Here is a 17,590-nt window from a genome sequence, read left to right as displayed (position 1 = left end):
AAAGGTACAGGGTGTCACGGCCAGGGTATTTCAGCATGGCGCTAGGCGAGTGTTACCTGTGAGGTCATAGTGGCGCGGGCTGTCTGGTGGCGGAGCTGGTGTCTGGCGGGGGGCTTTGGCTGCACGCGTTGTTGTGTGGGCCTGTTGTCACTCTGCGCTGGTAAGGCCTGGCGGCGTCTCCATTCCGTTTGGCATGGGCGCTGCCATCTTGCCTTCTGGCCATGTGATGCGGCTGGCCAATCCTGGTGAGTCACATGTTCCCTCCAGCCAGTAACAGCACGGCATAGGGTATTTAGGAAGGGTCAGTGCCTTCCTTCTTTGCCAGTGCAACGTGTATCTCAGCCTAGCTGAGAGGGAGTTCTCTGTGCTTTCCTGTTCCTGTGAATCCGCTGTCTGCCAGTCTGCCTGTCAGCTCCTAGTTCCCACTGGACTACCCCGCTACCTCCATCACCCTTGCCCATACCTGAGTGCCTGAGCCTGCTGACATCCTGCACTTCAGTTCACTATCTGAAAACCTGGCTTGTTTATTTTCAGTTTCACTATCTGCACACCTGGCTTGTTTATTTTCAGTTTCACTACCTGCACACCTGGACTGCTCTAATTGTTTCTACCTGGACATTAACCCTTTTGCTCCCACCACAGAACTCTTGTGCACATTTATATTTTCCTGGACTTTTATTTACTGCCACATTATATGTCCACTCGAGCACTTATTAAAAATCCTAGTTTTATTTACAAATCTGCTTTTGTGATTGCTCCTGCTACCACCCCGGGTCCACAAATAACCCAGAACGTAACAGTTTGCACTGGCCCCATGGAGCCGGCCACAGATCAGGAGTCAGGAGTGGATTTGTTCAGGTGCATTTCTGGTCGATTAGAAAATCTGGAAAACATGCAGCATCAGATGGCTAAATTTCTGCAAGAGATGTCCAAGCGACAGGATAGTTTGCAAACTTCCTTTTCTACCCCTGAAATACCAGCAACTACATCCGCATCAGCGTCTGGGAATACAGGAGGCAGATCATCTCCCCGCTTACATCTTCCTTTACCAAATAAATTTGACGGCAATCCTAAACTCTGCCGAGGATTCCTAAATCAGTGTGACATACATTTTACCCTGCAGCCTGACAACTTTCCAACTGCAAGAACTAAAGTGGCTTATATAGTATCTCTGTTATCGGGCCAGGCCTTGGAATGGGCTTCCCCACTCTGGGAGCGCTCAGATCCACTGCTGGATAATTACGCAGGCTTTGTGTCATCCTTCAGGAGGATTTTCGATGAACCTGGGCGTACTGTATCAACATCATCAAACATCATGACACTGAGGCAAGGGGTCCGTCCTGTCAGTCAATATGCCGTGCAATTTAAAATTTTAGCATCAGAGCTCAAATGGAATGAGGAAGCCCTCACCTCGGCCTTCTGGCATGGGTTGTCAGACCGACTAAAGGATGATCTAGTCACTCGAGAGCTTCCTACTAATCTGAACGACATGATTTCATTGTGTATCAAAGTTGACCTACGCTTCAGGGAACGTCAGGCTGAAAAAAACAGAACTGACCGGCAAAGGTCATTTACCCCCTCCATTTCTACCCGGCCCATTCCTTCTCCCACTGAAGAGGAGCCTATGCAGGTGAATCATACACACCTCTCCAAAGAAGAACGGCAGAGAAGAATGCAAAAGAACCTCTGTCTGTACTGCGGAGAGTCTGGTCACCTGCTGATCTCCTGTCCCCGTAAACCGGGAAATGCCAAATCCTAACTGACCCTGGAGACATCAAGTTAGGAGTTATGAACCCGTCTCCAAAAATTAAAGATTTCACGATTACCCTAGCCTTGGATCTTAAACCCAAACCTGTCTTTGCTACTGCTCTAATCGACTCAGGAGCAGCCGGAAATTTCATAACGTCTAGTTTCATTGATAAATTTCAGATACCTTGTTTGACTCTCAACCATGCTATCTCTCTGACCTCGATAGACAGACGCCCTCTGACTAACGGGATAGTCACCAAAGAGACTCAACCTGTATTGGTCCGTATTGGGGCACTTCATTCTGAGTCCTTAAAATTCCTGGTGATATCAGAGGCCTCTCAAGAAATTGTTCTTGGTCTACCCTGGTTACGTAAACATAATCCCAGGATTGATTGGAGTTCTATGCAGATTCTGTCATGGGGTATGGACTGTCAGAAATCCTGTCTTCCAAAAATTCGACCTGTGAGAAAGACAGTTTCATTAGTTTCTTCTGCCATTCCCAAGGAATATCAGATGTTTGCCGACGTTTTTTCTGAACAACAAGCAAATATCTTACCCCCTCATAGGGAGTGGGACTGTCCAATTGAATTGATACCTGATAAGATGCCACCTCGTGGTCGTACCTATCCGCTGTCCTTGCCTGAGACTCAAGCCATGACCGAGTACATCCGGGACAACCTGGCAAAGGGGTTCATCCGCCCCTCTACTTCACCTGCCGGAGCTGGGTTTTTCTTCGTTGGCAAGAAGGACGGTGGTCTAAGACCATGTATCGATTATCGAGGCCTTAATGACATTACTGTAAAAAATCGATACCCTCTTCCCCTGATTACTGAGTTGTTTGATAGGGTCAAGGGCTCTGTCATTTTTTCTAAATTAGATCTAAGAGGGGCTTACAACCTCATTCGTATCCGAGCTGGCGATGAATGGAAGACCGCTTTTAATACCAGAGATGGACATTTCGAGTATTTGGTAATGCCTTTTGGATTATGTAACGCCCCTGCTATCTTTCAAAGTTTCGTTAAAGAGATTTTCCGGGATCTGTTATATGTTTCGGTTGTTGTCTATCTGGATGACATACTGATTTTTTCACCCTCTGTGGCTAAACATCAAGAACATGTTAAGGAGGTCCTGACACGTTTGAGAGAAAACCACCTTTACTGCAAACTGGAGAAGTGCGTCTTTGGAGTGCCCAGTGTACCTTTTCTTGGCTATGTAATATCTGGCTCCAGTTTAGAAATGGACCCCAAGAAGGTACAAGCAATTCTGGATTGGACCTGACCTCAGACACTGAAGGCCATCCAGAGATTGTTGGGCTTCGCCAATTATTATAGACGCTTCATTAAGGGATTTTCTACACTGCTGGCTCCCATTACAGCCTTGACCCGCAAAGGTGCTAATCCTGCCCAATGGTCACCTGAGGCAGAGTCTGCCTTTCATCTTCTAAAACAGGCCTTCATCTCAGCACCAGTCCTTCGACACCCAGATCTGGACAGGCCTTTTTTGTTGGAAGTAGATGCATCATCTGAAGCTGTGGGAGCAGTCTTGTCTCAACGTTATGAGGACAACCGAGTCCATCCGTGTGGGTTCTTTTCTAAAAAATTCTCTCCTGCCGAAAGGAACTACGCCATAGGTGAGCAAGAATTACTAGCTGTAAAGTTGGCGTTGAAAGAATGGAGATATTTGCTAGAAGGCGCCAAGTTTCCATTTACTGTATTTACGGACCATAGAAATCTCCTATTTCTCAAAAACCTCCAATGTGTGAGTCCTCGTTTGGCCCGCTGGGCAATATTCTTTGCCAGGTTTCAGTTCACCCTGACCTTTCGGTCTGGAGCACTTAATCAGAAGGCTGATGCCCTATCGAGATCTCTCCTCTGTGATGATCAATCTGAAAATCAAAGCAATACCCCTGTCTTGGAATCAAGAGTTTTCGCCGCATTACAACTTCAGCCTCCTACGGGAAAATCATTTGTGGCCCCGGAATTAAGGAAGCAGCTTCTCACTTGGGCACATTCCTCTCGCTTCGCAGGGCACTCAGGCACTCGGAAGACCTTGGAGTTCCTGAAAAGACACTATTGGTGGCCTTCTATGAAGACAGACATAATGGAGTTTATCTCTTCCTGCTCCTCCTGTGCCCAGCATAAATCATCACGACAAGCTCCAGCTGGGGAATTGCTTCCATTACCTACTCCATCATGTCCATGGACGCATCTCTCCATGGATTTCGTCACAGACCTGCCAGTCTCTCAAGGTTTCAACACTATCTGGGTTGTAATAGACCGATTTTCTAAGATGGTCCACTATATACCGTTGAAGAAGTTACCTTCTGCCCCTGACCTGGCACAGTTGTTTGTCCAACACATATTTCGTCTACACGGCCTTCCTGCTGAAATTGTCTCTGACCGTGGTGTGCAGTTTACTGCAAAATTCTGGAGTGCTTTGTGTTCTGTTCTTCAAGTGAAGTTAAACTTTTCCACGGCCTACCATCCACAAAGCAACGGCTCCACCGAGAGAGTTAATCAAGATCTAGAGACTTTCTTAAGAATTTTTATGTCATCTTCCCAGGACAATTGGGCTGCCTTACTGCCGTGGGCTGAGTTTGCACATAATGCTTCCTACCACTCGTCAACTAACCAAACGCCATTTCAGGTTGTATATGGCCTTCATCCTCGTGTTCCCGAATTCCGAAGCCTGCCTGTTTTCGATGTTCCGGCCGTGGAGGACACGGTGCGGAATTTTGCTGCCATCTGGACTCAAGTACGGTCTGATTTGTTGAAGGCATCCTCTCGCTATAAGACCCAGGCCGATAAGAAGCGTAGAATAGTTCCACGCATGCAAGTTGGAAGCCAGGTCTGGTTATCCACCCGGAATCTTCGTCTGAGGGTTCCTTCTATGAAATTTGCACCACGCTTCATCGGTCCCTTCTCCATAACAGAAGTCATTAATCCAGTGCCCTATCGTCTACAGTTACCCCCATACCTAAAAATCCCTAATTCCTTCCATATTTCCTTATTGAAGCCCCTGGTCCTGAATAAATTCCATAGTGCTTTACCTGCTTCTCCTCGAGTCCAGACGGAGAGAGGAGTTGAGTTTGAGGTCGCCCAGATCTTGGACTCTCGTCTACGCAGAGGTCATCTACAGTATTTGCTGGACTGGAAAGGTTACGGTCCAGAGGAACGTTGCTGGACCGATGCTCGTGATATCCACGCTCCCACGCTCATCAGGAGATTCCATTCTGCCCATCCGGAGAAGCCTGGTGAGTGTCCTGAGGCCACCCCAAAAGGGGGGGTACTGTCACGGCCAGGGTATTTCAGCATGGCGCTAGGCGAGTGTTACCTGTGAGGTCATTGTGGCGCGGGCTGTCTGGTGGCGGAGCTGGTGTCTGGCGGGGGGCTTTGGCTGCACGCGTTGTTGTGCAGGCCTGTTGTCACTCTGCGCTGGTAAGGCCTGGCGGCGTCTCCATTCCGTTTGGCATGGGCGCTGCCATCTTGCCTTCTGGCCATGTGATGCGGCTGGCCAATCCTGGTGAGTCACATGTTCCCTCCAGCCAGTAACAGCACGGCATGGGGTATTTAGGAAGGGTCAGTGCCTTCCTTCTTTGCCAGTGCAACATGTATCTCAGCCTAGCTGAGAGGGAGTTCTCTGTGCTTTCCTGTTCCTGTGAATCCGCTGTCTGCCAGTCTGCCTGTCAGCTCCTAGTTCCCACTGGACTACCCCGCTACCTCCATCACCCTTGCCCATACCTGAGTGCCTGAGCCTGCTGACATCCTGCACTTCAGTTCACTATCTGAAAACCTGGCTTGTTTATTTTCAGTTTCACTATCTGCAAACCTGGCTTGTTTATTTTCAGTTTCACTACCTGCACACCTGGACTGCTCTAATTGTTTCTACCTGGACATTAACCCTTTTGCTCCCACCACAGAACTCTTGTGCACATTTATATTTTCCTGGACTTTTATTTACTGCCACATTATATGTCCACTCGAGCACTTATTAAAAATCCTAGTTTTATTTACAAATCTGCTTCTGTGATCGCTCCTGCTACCACCCCGGGTCCACAAATAACCCAGAACGTAACACAGGGATTGGACTGCTGAGAACAGGGGTAATGTTATTTTCTCTGATGAATCACCTTTCAGATTGTTTTGGGCATCTGTAAATACACTTGTCCGGAGAAGGAAAGGTGAGCGCTTCCATCAGTCCTATGGCATGCCAACAGTAAAGCATCCTGAGACCTTTCATGTGTGGGGTTGCTTCTCAGCCAAGGGAGTGGGCTCACTCACAATTTTGCCTAAGAACACCATGAATAAAGAATGGTACCAAAACATCCTCCAAGAGCAACTTCTCCCAACCATCCAAGAACAGTTTAGTAATGGACAATGGCCCTGATTCAGACCCACTCGCAAGCGGCTGTCCGCTCGCAAGTGGGTCGATGGTCTGCACTGAGCATGCGCACGATGGAGGGAGCTCCGTCGTGCGCATGCGCCAGACGCGACGAGCGAAGGAAAGTCCTTCGCTCGTTGTGTCTGATCAAAGGGGGCGTGCTGTCGATGTTGATTGACAGCATGCCCCCTTTGGTGGGCGTGCCGGGGGCGTGCCTCCCTGACGGGGGCGTTCCCAAGGGAAAGCCTCCCATCAGAAGCCGGCCCACTGACATCACTAGTGATGTCAGTGGGAGTGATTTTGGCTCTGATAGAGCCAAAATCACTCCGGGCCTTGCGGTTGAAAACCTCAACCGCAGGCTCCAGCTCGCAGTTTCGATGGTCGCGATGGTCACGACAGCCATACGAGCGTCAAGGAGGACGCTCCATTTTTATGGAGGGCGGCCCTCATTCAGAGCGTGCGCTCTGCTCAGAGCGTACGGCTCTGAATGAGGGCCAATGTCTTTTCCAGCATGCTGGAGCCCCTTGCCATAAGGCAAAAGTGATAACTAAGTGGCTTGGGGAACAAAACATCAAAATTTTGGGTCCATGGCGACGAAATTCCCTAGACCTTAATCCCATTGAGAACTTGTAGTCAATCCTCAAGAGGCGGGTGGACAAACAAAAACCCACAAATTCTGCCAAACTCCAAACATTGATTAGGTAAGAATGGGCAGCCATCAGTCAGTATGTGGCCCAGAAGTTGATTGACAGCATGCCAGGGCCAATTGCAGAGGTCTTGAAGAATGGTCAACACTGCAAATATTGACTCATTTGCATAAACTTAATGTAATTGTCAATAAAAGCCTTTGACACTTATGAAATGCTTGTAATTTTACTTCAGTATACCATAGTAACATCTGACAAACAGGTCTAACAACACAGAAGCAGCAAACTTTGTGAAAACCAATACTTGTGTCATTCTCAAAACTTTTGGCCATGGCTGTACACAAAAAGAAACGTCAGATCACCCAAATGTTGTCAAATCGCAGCGATAATTGTATACTGTGTACCTTTAGTCATAATTTGAAATGATCTAATTAATTGCTTAATACAGAATATAAGCTTATTCTTGTTTTTCTTGAAATCCCATTGTCTTTTATCACTGGCACTGGTATTCAAATATTTTATTAAAATGTTTTAAAAATAATTGTGTTAGTAAATCCTGAAAATATAGAGATCTTGGGAGGATGCAGCTATTAAAATGATATACTGTGGTTATAAGACTTCTGCCATAAGCAAAATATCACAAGGAATTCAATTTTTGCTCACTTTCCCCATTGTAAAGCTGCAAGAAAACAGGAGCAGTGCAGGCCAATAACATTCTCTTCTACTTGTCAGGCTTATGTACTAAGGGGCATAGAGCAGCACGTGAGGGCAAAGCCGCATGTTGTTGTCAATACCATGTAAACCCTACAGAAGCTGCATACCACTGACTGCACTTTCCTCAAAGTGGCAGTGGCCAAGTCATTCTGTGACACCCCCTTTTGCTGTCTCTAGAGATGGATGGAACAGCTTCTATTGCAGAGCTATAGGAAAACTTAGACCACCAGGGCAGAGACTGTGCCTCAGTACAAGGAGAGGAGTTCACTTATTTGTTGTACAGAGGAGGCATATTTTTTCTATTTTATTTTATGGATAATTTAGACTAGAGATAAACCATTAGCATCTGCAATTAGTTTAGAATGCAACTGCTTGTATCTTTATTTGTTTATGTGTGCCTGAGATTTGTAGGTTTTCATTTTGAACCTCTTCCTGTTGCTTTATTTTATGTGTTTTTTTGACAAATCACATCTATAATTTGTAAATAATTTGATGTAAAATTTAGTTTGTGTAAACTAGGGGTGAGCGGGTTCGGTTTTACTCGGTTCTTATCGCCACTTTACCGCAAATTCGGATTTATTATATTGGCTACCCAAAACACATGATAGGCGATAGCCAATAAAATGCCGTTTAAAGATTCGAGTAAATCCGAGTAAAACCGAACCCGCTCTCCCCTAGTGTAAACAAAGATACAGCCAGCTGCAGTTCAGTTTGCCTTGCACAGCTAGGGGGTCGTAAGCCTATTATCGGCTGACTGGTGCCCTCCACCTACACTACAGTATAAATAACAGTGATATACTTAACACTAAAATAAAAACACAGACAGAATGATTTGCTGTTAAAAATGGTCAGCCGTTTATTTATAATTAAATCAATAAAGGAATTGTATGGTGTCAAAGAAAGGATGTCTAACAGTTGACAGTTGGGAGCTGATTGACTGGAGCACAATTTATCATACACAGTGAAATTTATCACTCGTTTTGGTGATAAAACTCGTTAGTAAATGAGACCCTATTTCTGCTATACTTTACTACCCTTCCTGTGAGGGAGGTTTTGCTGCCCCTGTAAGGGTTTTGCAGCTCGCAACATAGTCATGAAGTTGAGTGCACCCCAATCAAATATATAAATGTAAACTGTAAAATTGCACCCATTCTGTTGCTCTACCATACTTTCCCAGCAACTTCAATGGCAAACAAAGCAACCACCAATGAAACAAACAGGGAAGGGTGGACATGCAAGATCCAGAAGACAAGGAGGTCTGGGCCTAACTGAGTGTAGAGAATGTACGTATATGGGACTTATGGCAAGTTTACGAGTCTGGCCCACGCAGAATACTAAGGGCACTATTTACTACAATCCGCATATTGAATACAGATTGTAGTGTGATATTATCGACTGAATTTGCATTGCGAATTCAGGCAATATCACAGGGATTTACTACAAATCCCTTACAGGGACAGAGCTTGCGATAAAGCTCTGTCCCTGCGAATCATCCCCGCATACTAGTCACGGTATTTTCACAAAAAGTACCGTGACAAAGTGCCCGCGCATGCGCCGACCGGCCTCCGCTGCTACCAACCCCGGCGCTAAGCTCCACCCATGGCACTAAGCCCAGCCCCTGCAATCATGGACCCCCCGTGACCCCCCCTCTCCCTTAATTACACTTACCTGCATGATCCGGGCCTCCGGTGATGTCCTCCATGCCTCCGATCAGGTGATCTCCCATACTGCACTGGGACCCGATCACCTGATGACCGGGCCACAGTGCACTATAGGAGACCAGCTGACCGTAGGGGAGACATCACCGGAGGCCCAATCACCGGTCCCTGGAGTCAGGTAAGCAGAAAACATTTTTGACAACTTTTTTTTCTCTTTTTTGCAGTGAATCAGTTTGTGGTCTGTTTAGACAACACAGCTGATTACTGGGACCGACTCCTGGCTCTGCTCTGCCTCTGTTAGAGCAGAGTAGGGTGTGGTAACCGGGTGAGACCCTGGATAACGCCACCTCCAGGTGGCATTATTATCACAGGGCTTTCCCCGATATTTTTTTACAATTTATTTTTAGTAACTCTGGTCGGATCACATTTCCCATTACAATTATGGGAAATGCGATCTGATTACTAAAAATAGGTGATACTTAGGGGCTGGAGTAGAATTTTAACGAATTCTACTCCAATTGCCCTGTAATAACTATAGGTGACACTAAAATAATGTGAAAAGGGTGTGAAAACACCCTCTTTCTCTTTATTTTAGTAAAAATAATGTTAATAAATAGAGCCCTAAGGGCCAGATGTACTAAGCTCTGAAAAGTGATAAGGTGGAGAGTGATAAACGACCATCCACTCAGCTCCTAACTCATACATGCCAACATTTCACTCCCTCCTTCCGGGAGGGAGCTGTCGGGCTTACTTGGCGGGGGCGGGTCACGGTGAAAAGGGGGCGTGGCCAGCGGTGATGAGCATTTTGTGGCGGTGCATGGGGGCGTGACATCGCGATCGCGTCATCACAGCTCCGCCCCCTCTTCACAATGCCGTTGTTAATGGCATTGTGCGGCAAGGGGCGGGCCGCAATGATGCGATTCACCGCAAATCACGTCACCGGCCCCTCCGCTGCTGGGATTTTTATAGTAAGTGCAGGGGGGGAAGTGGTTGGGTCGCTGGTGTCCTGGAGGCTTGCCTGCCTTCCCGGGATGTCGGGAGTGGCACCCGATATTTGGGATGCTCCCGGCCAAATCGGGAGGGTAGGCAAGTATGTCCTAACTGTCATGTTACAGGCAGTGTTTGAAAGATGACAGTTAGTAGCTAATTGACTGGTGGTTTATCACTCTCCACTTTATCACTTTTCAGAGCTTAGTACATCTGGCTCAAATGTTAATTTGGAATGGGTTCAAATCCCGACGCCAAAAGCCCAATGAGTGAACATCCCGACAGGGGCAGGTAAGTACCCTAATCCTCCCTCTCCCCCCACTAAAACCTAACCCTCCCTTAGTGGTGCGTAACCCTAACCTCTCTGGGGGGTGCCTAACCCTAACCTCAGCCCAATGGTGCCTAACTCTAACCCCCCCTTCCTGCACCCTTAACCTAAACCTCCTGGGGGGGTACCCCACCCTAGCCCCCCCTCCATGCAGCCTAACCCTAACCCTCCCCAGGGGGTGCTTTCCCCCTCGGCGGTCCCTAAACCAAACCCCCATCCTCAGGCTAACGCTGATACTTACCTGGATCCTTTGTTCAGGATTCCGGTGGTCAGGATGCCGACGCCGGTATCCTGATCCACTTTGGGATAGTGGCATCGCCATATTTCCAGGCGGCAGGATTCCAATGTCGGTATATCGGCAGCCGGCTTCCCAACCGCTCGCAAATTAACTACATCCCTGTTAATCCTATGACTCATTAGATAACTGATTTGTAAGTGTGTTTGTAATGTAAGGGCATAGGAAGCATTTTGGTTAAAGTTCTGTCATAATATCAAATATAATATTTCTACTAACATATTAGTTCCCCAGGAAAATTCTAAGGAAGTGGTCTAGGAATAGTGCCAATCTGAAGTAGATTAAATTATGCTAACCCTGTCACTCAGAAGATGACATTCATTCTGACAGGACTTGGGCAAACAACCCCTTACTTGTACTGTATGTATGTATCGAAATGAAGAGAGGATGCAGCGCTGTCTGCTAACACCATGGTGGTTAAAAAAGGGAATGGGATTGAAATACCCATGGCTCCAGAGCCGCCGGTTCAAATCCTGACAGTGACAGGCCGACACTTGAAGATCCTGACGCCAGGTGTCATCCTTGCAGTCTTCGAATAGTTCTTGAAGGTGTTTTTTTGTAGTTGCACATAAAATTATGTGATGGTTTGGTGCTTGGGGCTTGATTCAGACCCGCTCACTAGATGAGTTCGCACTCAATGAAAGTATGCAAATCCGCGATTGCACAGCAAGGCAATAGCACGCCCACTATGTCATAGCGGATGATCGATTTGTGTATGCAGATGCCTACCAGCCTGTCTTAAGATGCCCACTTTCCCACATCATGTCCAGGAAGTTTATGCAACCATCTGTAACATCGAGTACCATCGGATGCGATCGCAGCACTTGTGGTTGACCATACCCTGCTGCAAGCACTGCGAGTGCTTCAGTGTGTAAAACAACCAAGTGATGGGTACTAATATGCTGCATCTTAATTATGCACGCCTCTGAAATGGCATTTAGATGCTCAGGCACGCCTGCATTCGCACCACCACCCCCCCGTTTTCATGGACCATCTACTGTCACAACCCACAAATGGCTTGTCCTGTCACTCTACCTAGCGAGCTGTCTATGCGCAGCAAGCAAATGCTTCCCAATCGCATGGACTAGTTTGCGCATGTGCACTGTGATGCATATGCATGCGCAGATTGCAAAACTTGGCTGGCTGCGTGCAAACGCAACCTAGCGAGCAGATCTGAATCAGGCCCTTGGATCAAAGATGATGTTCTCAGTAATTAAATTGATAGAATGCATGATAAATAACATAAACAATACATAAAGTAATACAGTACAAATATTGAATAGTTAAATAATCTCCTGTGTTATGCAGTCTACACTTTAAGGTAGAGATGTGCGCTGACCCCCGTGTTTTGGTTTTGGATCTGGATTGGTTTACAAAAACCTCACCTCCATGTTTTGTTTTCGTATTTTGGTTTTGGATCTGGATTTTTTCTTAAAAAATAAAAAAACAGCTAAAATAACATAAAATGGGCCTTTTTTGTCCCTACAGTATTAATAACCTCAATAACATTTATTTCCACTCATTTCCAGTCAATTTTGACCACCTCACAGCTCACAATATTGATTTTTTTTCATCTAGTTATAGGGCCAAAAGGTTGCATCCAGCTTTCTGGCTCAAAACTGATTGATATAATTATTAATAGAGTTGAGGACTGTGCAAAGATGATGGTTGGGATACCCTTGAGGATTGAAGAATTGATAGTTGATAGTTGATGCAGCCCCTGGCTGCAAAATTGATAATAAATTAATTAAAAAACAATTAATTGGTGCAGCCCCTGGCTGAATAATTAATAAAAAGAAATTCATTGGTGCAGCCCCTGGCTGTTAAATTGATAGTAAATTAATTAAAAAACAATTCATTGGGTGCAGCCGCTGGCTGAATAATTAATAAAAATAAATTAATTGGTATAGCCCCTGGCTGTTAAATTGATAATAAATTAATAAAAAAAACTATTTATTGGGTGCAGCCCCTGGCTGCAAAATTGATAATAAATTAATTAAACAACAATTCATTGGGTGCAGCCCCTGGCTGAATAATTAATAAAAAGAAATTCATTGGTACAGCCCCTGGCTGTAACACTGATAATAAATTGATTTTAAAATAAATAATTGGTTCCTAAACCAACCATAACATTATTTTAAAATGTCAGGCAGCAATGCCCCAACCAGCACATAATGGAAAGGAAAAAGGTGCAAGATGGAATAGTTCTTGGGCCCTCCCACCCACCCTTATGTTGTGTACAAAACAGGACAGTTTAACAAACCAATAATTTCAGTGGCAAGGACTGCCAATTGTGGCTGAAATGATTGGTTTGTATGGACCCCCATAAAACAAGCTACCAATGTGCATTGGACATGGAAATGAAAATGATCCCATACACAAACTGGCTTTACATTACAAATTGTCATCATCCTCGTCCTCGTCATCCCCATCAGTGTGTACATCCTCTTCACACAATATTAATTCGTCGCCGCTGAAATCCACCATAGGCGCCTCTGTAATTTTTTCATGTAATTGTTGGTAGAGGTCTTCCTTGTGGAATTTGTATTTAATTTTAATGAACATCATCTTTTCCACATTTTTAGGAAGTAACCTCCTACACCGATCACTGAGAAGGTTGTCAGCTGCACTGAAAACTCTTTCAGAGTACACACTGGAGGGTGAGCAACTTAAGTAATGCAAAGCCAGTTTGTGTATGGGACTCTAAATTGCCTCTTTTTCCTGCCAGTACTGAAAGGGACTGTCTGACATGCCTATTAGGATGTTATCTCTGAAATAGTCCTCCACCATTTTCTGAATGGAGACCACATCATACATAGTCACGGTAGAAGACATGTCAATAGTAGGCAGTTTTCTCAGGCCTGACCAGATGTCATTTTTTGGTGAACAATCTGCATGACAAGCAGGCATTCTGTAAGGAAAATTTAGTTTTTTTCCTGGCAGCTGTTGAAACTGAAGGAGTAGATGATGGCGCTTAACGTGTGGCTGCAGCTGACAATTTTTATACCAACAGCTCTTTGCATAGTTTTAGATTTCGGTCTGTTGGAAAAAAAACTTACAAGGTAGGACTTAAACCTAGGATCCAGAATGGTCGCCAAAATATATTTTTCAGATTTCAATAGATTGACGGCTCTTGGATCCTGGTGAAGTGAATCAAGGGCTTGATCCACCTGTCCGACATACTTTGAGCAATCACTCCATTTCAGCTCCTCCTTCAGTTTCTCCAGCTGTTTTTGCAAATGTTTGATGAGGGGAATGACCTGATTCAAGCTGCAGGGTCTGAACTAACTTCACGTGTGGCAAGTTCAAAGGGTTTGAGAACCTTGCGCAACACGGAAATTATTCTCCACTGCACTTGAGTAAGGTGCATTCCCCCTCCATGGCCTATGTCATAGGCCATTGTATAGCCCTGGAAGGCCTTTTGCTGTTCCTTCATCTGCTGAAGCATATAGAGGGTAGAATTCCACCGAGTTACTACCTCTTGTTTCAGCTGATGGCAGGGCAAATTTAACAGTACCTGCTGGTCATGCAATCTTCGACAAGCGTTTGCGGAATGTCTAAAATGTCCAGATATTTTGCAGGGCACCGAGAGCATCTCCTGCATGCTCCTGTCACTTTTAAAAAAATGTCGCTCCACCAAATTAATTGCGTGAGCAAAACATGGGACATGTTGGAGTTCGCCCACATGTAATGCTCTCACGATATTGGTGGCATTGTCCGAAATCACAAATCCTAAAAGGAGAGTCCAAGTGGGGTAAGCCATTTAGCAATGATTTCCCTGAGTTTTTCTAAGAGGTTCTCAGCAGTATGCCTCTTAGTGAAACCAGTTATACAAAGAGTAGCCTGCCTCTGTATCAGCTGTCTTTTGGTAGATGTTGCTGCTGCTGTTGCTGTTGTAGGCAATTCAGCTACCCAGTGGGCTGTCACAGTCATGTAATCCTTAGTTTGCCCTGTCCCACTTGTCCACATATCAGGGATCAAGTGGACAGTGGGTACAACGGCATTTCTGAGGACATTAAAAAAACCTTAATGTCCTTGTACAGACTTGGAATTGCTGTTCTAGCAAAGTGGAATCTAGAAGGGATCTGATAATGAGGACACAGGACCTTAATTAACTGTTGAAAACCCACTGCAGTAATGGCGGATACTGGACGCACATCTAATACCAGCATAGCTGTTATGGCATCAGAAATCTGCTGTGCAACTGGGTGATTGCTGTCATAATTGTTTGCCCTTGCAAATGATTGTTTAACAGTTCATTGTTTTTTCGAGGATACGCTACAAGTAGTCTTCCTCCTGGTCCCCTTCTGGGATGAAGATCCACTGATAGCAACAGCAGCAGCAACAGGCATAGTCATCATGGATCCTTAAGAGGAATCACGGACAGGAGAGGAGTCAATCATGCTTCGAATACCAACATTGGATGCAGCAGGACTACTCCCAATGACGAATGAGGATATTGATGATGCAGGTGTTTGTGTTGGAGATTGAAGGTGCTTGGACCTCACAGAGAGGGAGCAGGTAGGTGACACTGGACTTGTTACGTTTTGAGTTTTGGAACGTAACGACATAACAAGGAGGAGGTTCCTAGGTGGTTTAGGTCTTTCCCTCTACTCACTCTTGCTTGGCAATGGTCACATATGGCTTGACAACTGTTGTCCGGATAGGGGTGTAAATAATTCCATACGTGAGAAGTGGATTTTTTTGTCTTTTCCCGAAGCATGACAACAATCGGCTTTGGCTTTTTCAATCCATGGGCAACAGCTTTTGCCTTACTTACACAATGGACATCCTCGGCATCAACATCCTCATCATCCTTAGCACCTTCAACTACCAAAATATCCTCCTCCATGTGCAATTCCACAGAAGCATCCTCGATGACTACGTCTGCAAGATGTTGACTGCCCTTCCCCACATTTACTGAGGGCACACAAATGTTGAAACTTGAAGGATCCTCCAGTACACTCGTATTTAGGTCTGGTTCACACATGGCAACCCCGGACACACTTGCACTCTCCTCGGGGATTTGTGGTTTCGATTTCTCAGGGCACACAGTTTTTTTTTTCCGAAGGGCTATCAGAATCAGAACCAGCAGTATTCATAAAGAAAGGCCAAGGCCTTATCCTTTCCTTGCCACTTTGTGTAGTGAATGGCATATTGCCATTTTTTGTTTATGTAAAGGCAAATTTCCTTTCATTTTTTTCTCTTTACTTCAGTAAAAGTAGCTTTACCATATTGATGGCGTGACTTAAGCCCTGGGGCATGGGCCTTCATAGAGGATGAGGAAGTTGATGGCCTTGCACTGCTGGTGGCAGCTACAACATGTAGTTCTTGGCCTTGCTCTCCTGTCATGTGACAGCCCTCAATATTTTCTGCAGTCTTGAAGCAGTGTCACAAGCACCAATAGTGTAGCCAAGGTGTGGTTACAAAATTCACACACGTGCAGTTGTGCGCCCACAGAAAAAAATTTGACAAAAAAAGACAACTTTTTAAAAAAAATTTCAGCTCCAGAACTTGGGCCCAGAGCACAGATTGATGACGACTGGAGTCGGGCAGCACTAGGTTGCGTTGCAGACATGCTAGATCTTGTGTGGCTAAGCCTAACATGCACAGACACACAGACAATTATTAGAAAAAGACGAAAAAAAATTTTCAGCTCCAGAACTTGGGCCCAGAGCACAGATTGATGACAACTGGAGTCGGGCAGCACTAGGTTGCGTTGCCGACTTGCTAGATCTTGTTCGGCTAAGCCTAACACGCACAGACAATTATTAGACAAAAAAAGACAATTTTTTAAATAAAAATTTCAGGTCCAGAACTTGGGCCCAGAGCACAGATTGATGACGACTGGAGTCAGGCAGCACTAGGTTGCAACTTGCATTGCTGCTGTATCTTGTGCGGCTAAGCCTAACATGCACAGACAATTATTAGGTAAAAAAATAAAAAAATGTAAATAAATTTTCAGCTCCAGAACTTGGGCCCAGAGCACAGATTGATGATGACTGGAGTCGGGAAGCACAAGGTTGTGTTGCTGACTTGCTGTATCTTGTGCGGTTAAGCCTAACACGCACATAGACAAATATATGTTACACAAAAAAATAGAGACATATATATTTTAGACAAAAAAATACACTTTGTTTATTTTTTTTTTCAGGGCCAGAACTTGGGCCCGGAGTGCCGATTGATGATGACTGGAGTCGGGCGTACTAGGTTGCAACTTGCTGTATATTGTGTGGCTAAGCCTAACACACACACACACAGAAAATAAATTGAAAATATATATTTTTTTGGGGGGGGGTCCAGAACTTGGTCCCAGATGGACGCAGCAGACAGCACAGCTCCAGCCCAGATGAATCAGTACCAGCCCAGATGGACACAGCAGACAGCACAGCACCAGAACCAGACAGCACAGCACCAGCCCAGATGGATCAGCACCAGCCCAGATGGATGCAGCAGACAGCACAGCACTAGCCAAGATGGATCAGCAGCAGCCCAGGAGAAAGCAGACAGCACAGCACAGCACTTCTCCACAGCCCTACACTACTCACCCTGCCTGTTTAGCCTCCACATCCGGAGTGAAATGGCGCCCGCCGCGTTTCTTATATATAGAAACGAAAGCTCGTGAGCCATGAGATTTCATCTCTATGGTTTTGCCTCGATTTGAGAGATATGAGTCACGCAGGAAAACCTGAGCCGGCTTGGATCCGACTGGGATCTACAAAATGCAGGTGGGTTTGGATCTCTGAGATCCGAACCCGCTCATCTCTACTTTAAGGGTGATGATAACAATATGATATACATTGGTTTATTGCTTCTAATCTTTAACTACCTT

This window comes from Taudactylus pleione, unplaced genomic scaffold, assembly GCF_031769625.1.
Source record: "Taudactylus pleione unplaced genomic scaffold, aTauple2 ptg000567l, whole genome shotgun sequence".
NCBI classification, from domain to species: domain Eukaryota; kingdom Metazoa; phylum Chordata; class Amphibia; order Anura; family Myobatrachidae; genus Taudactylus; species Taudactylus pleione.
Note: the sequence above shows the minus strand (reverse complement) of the source record.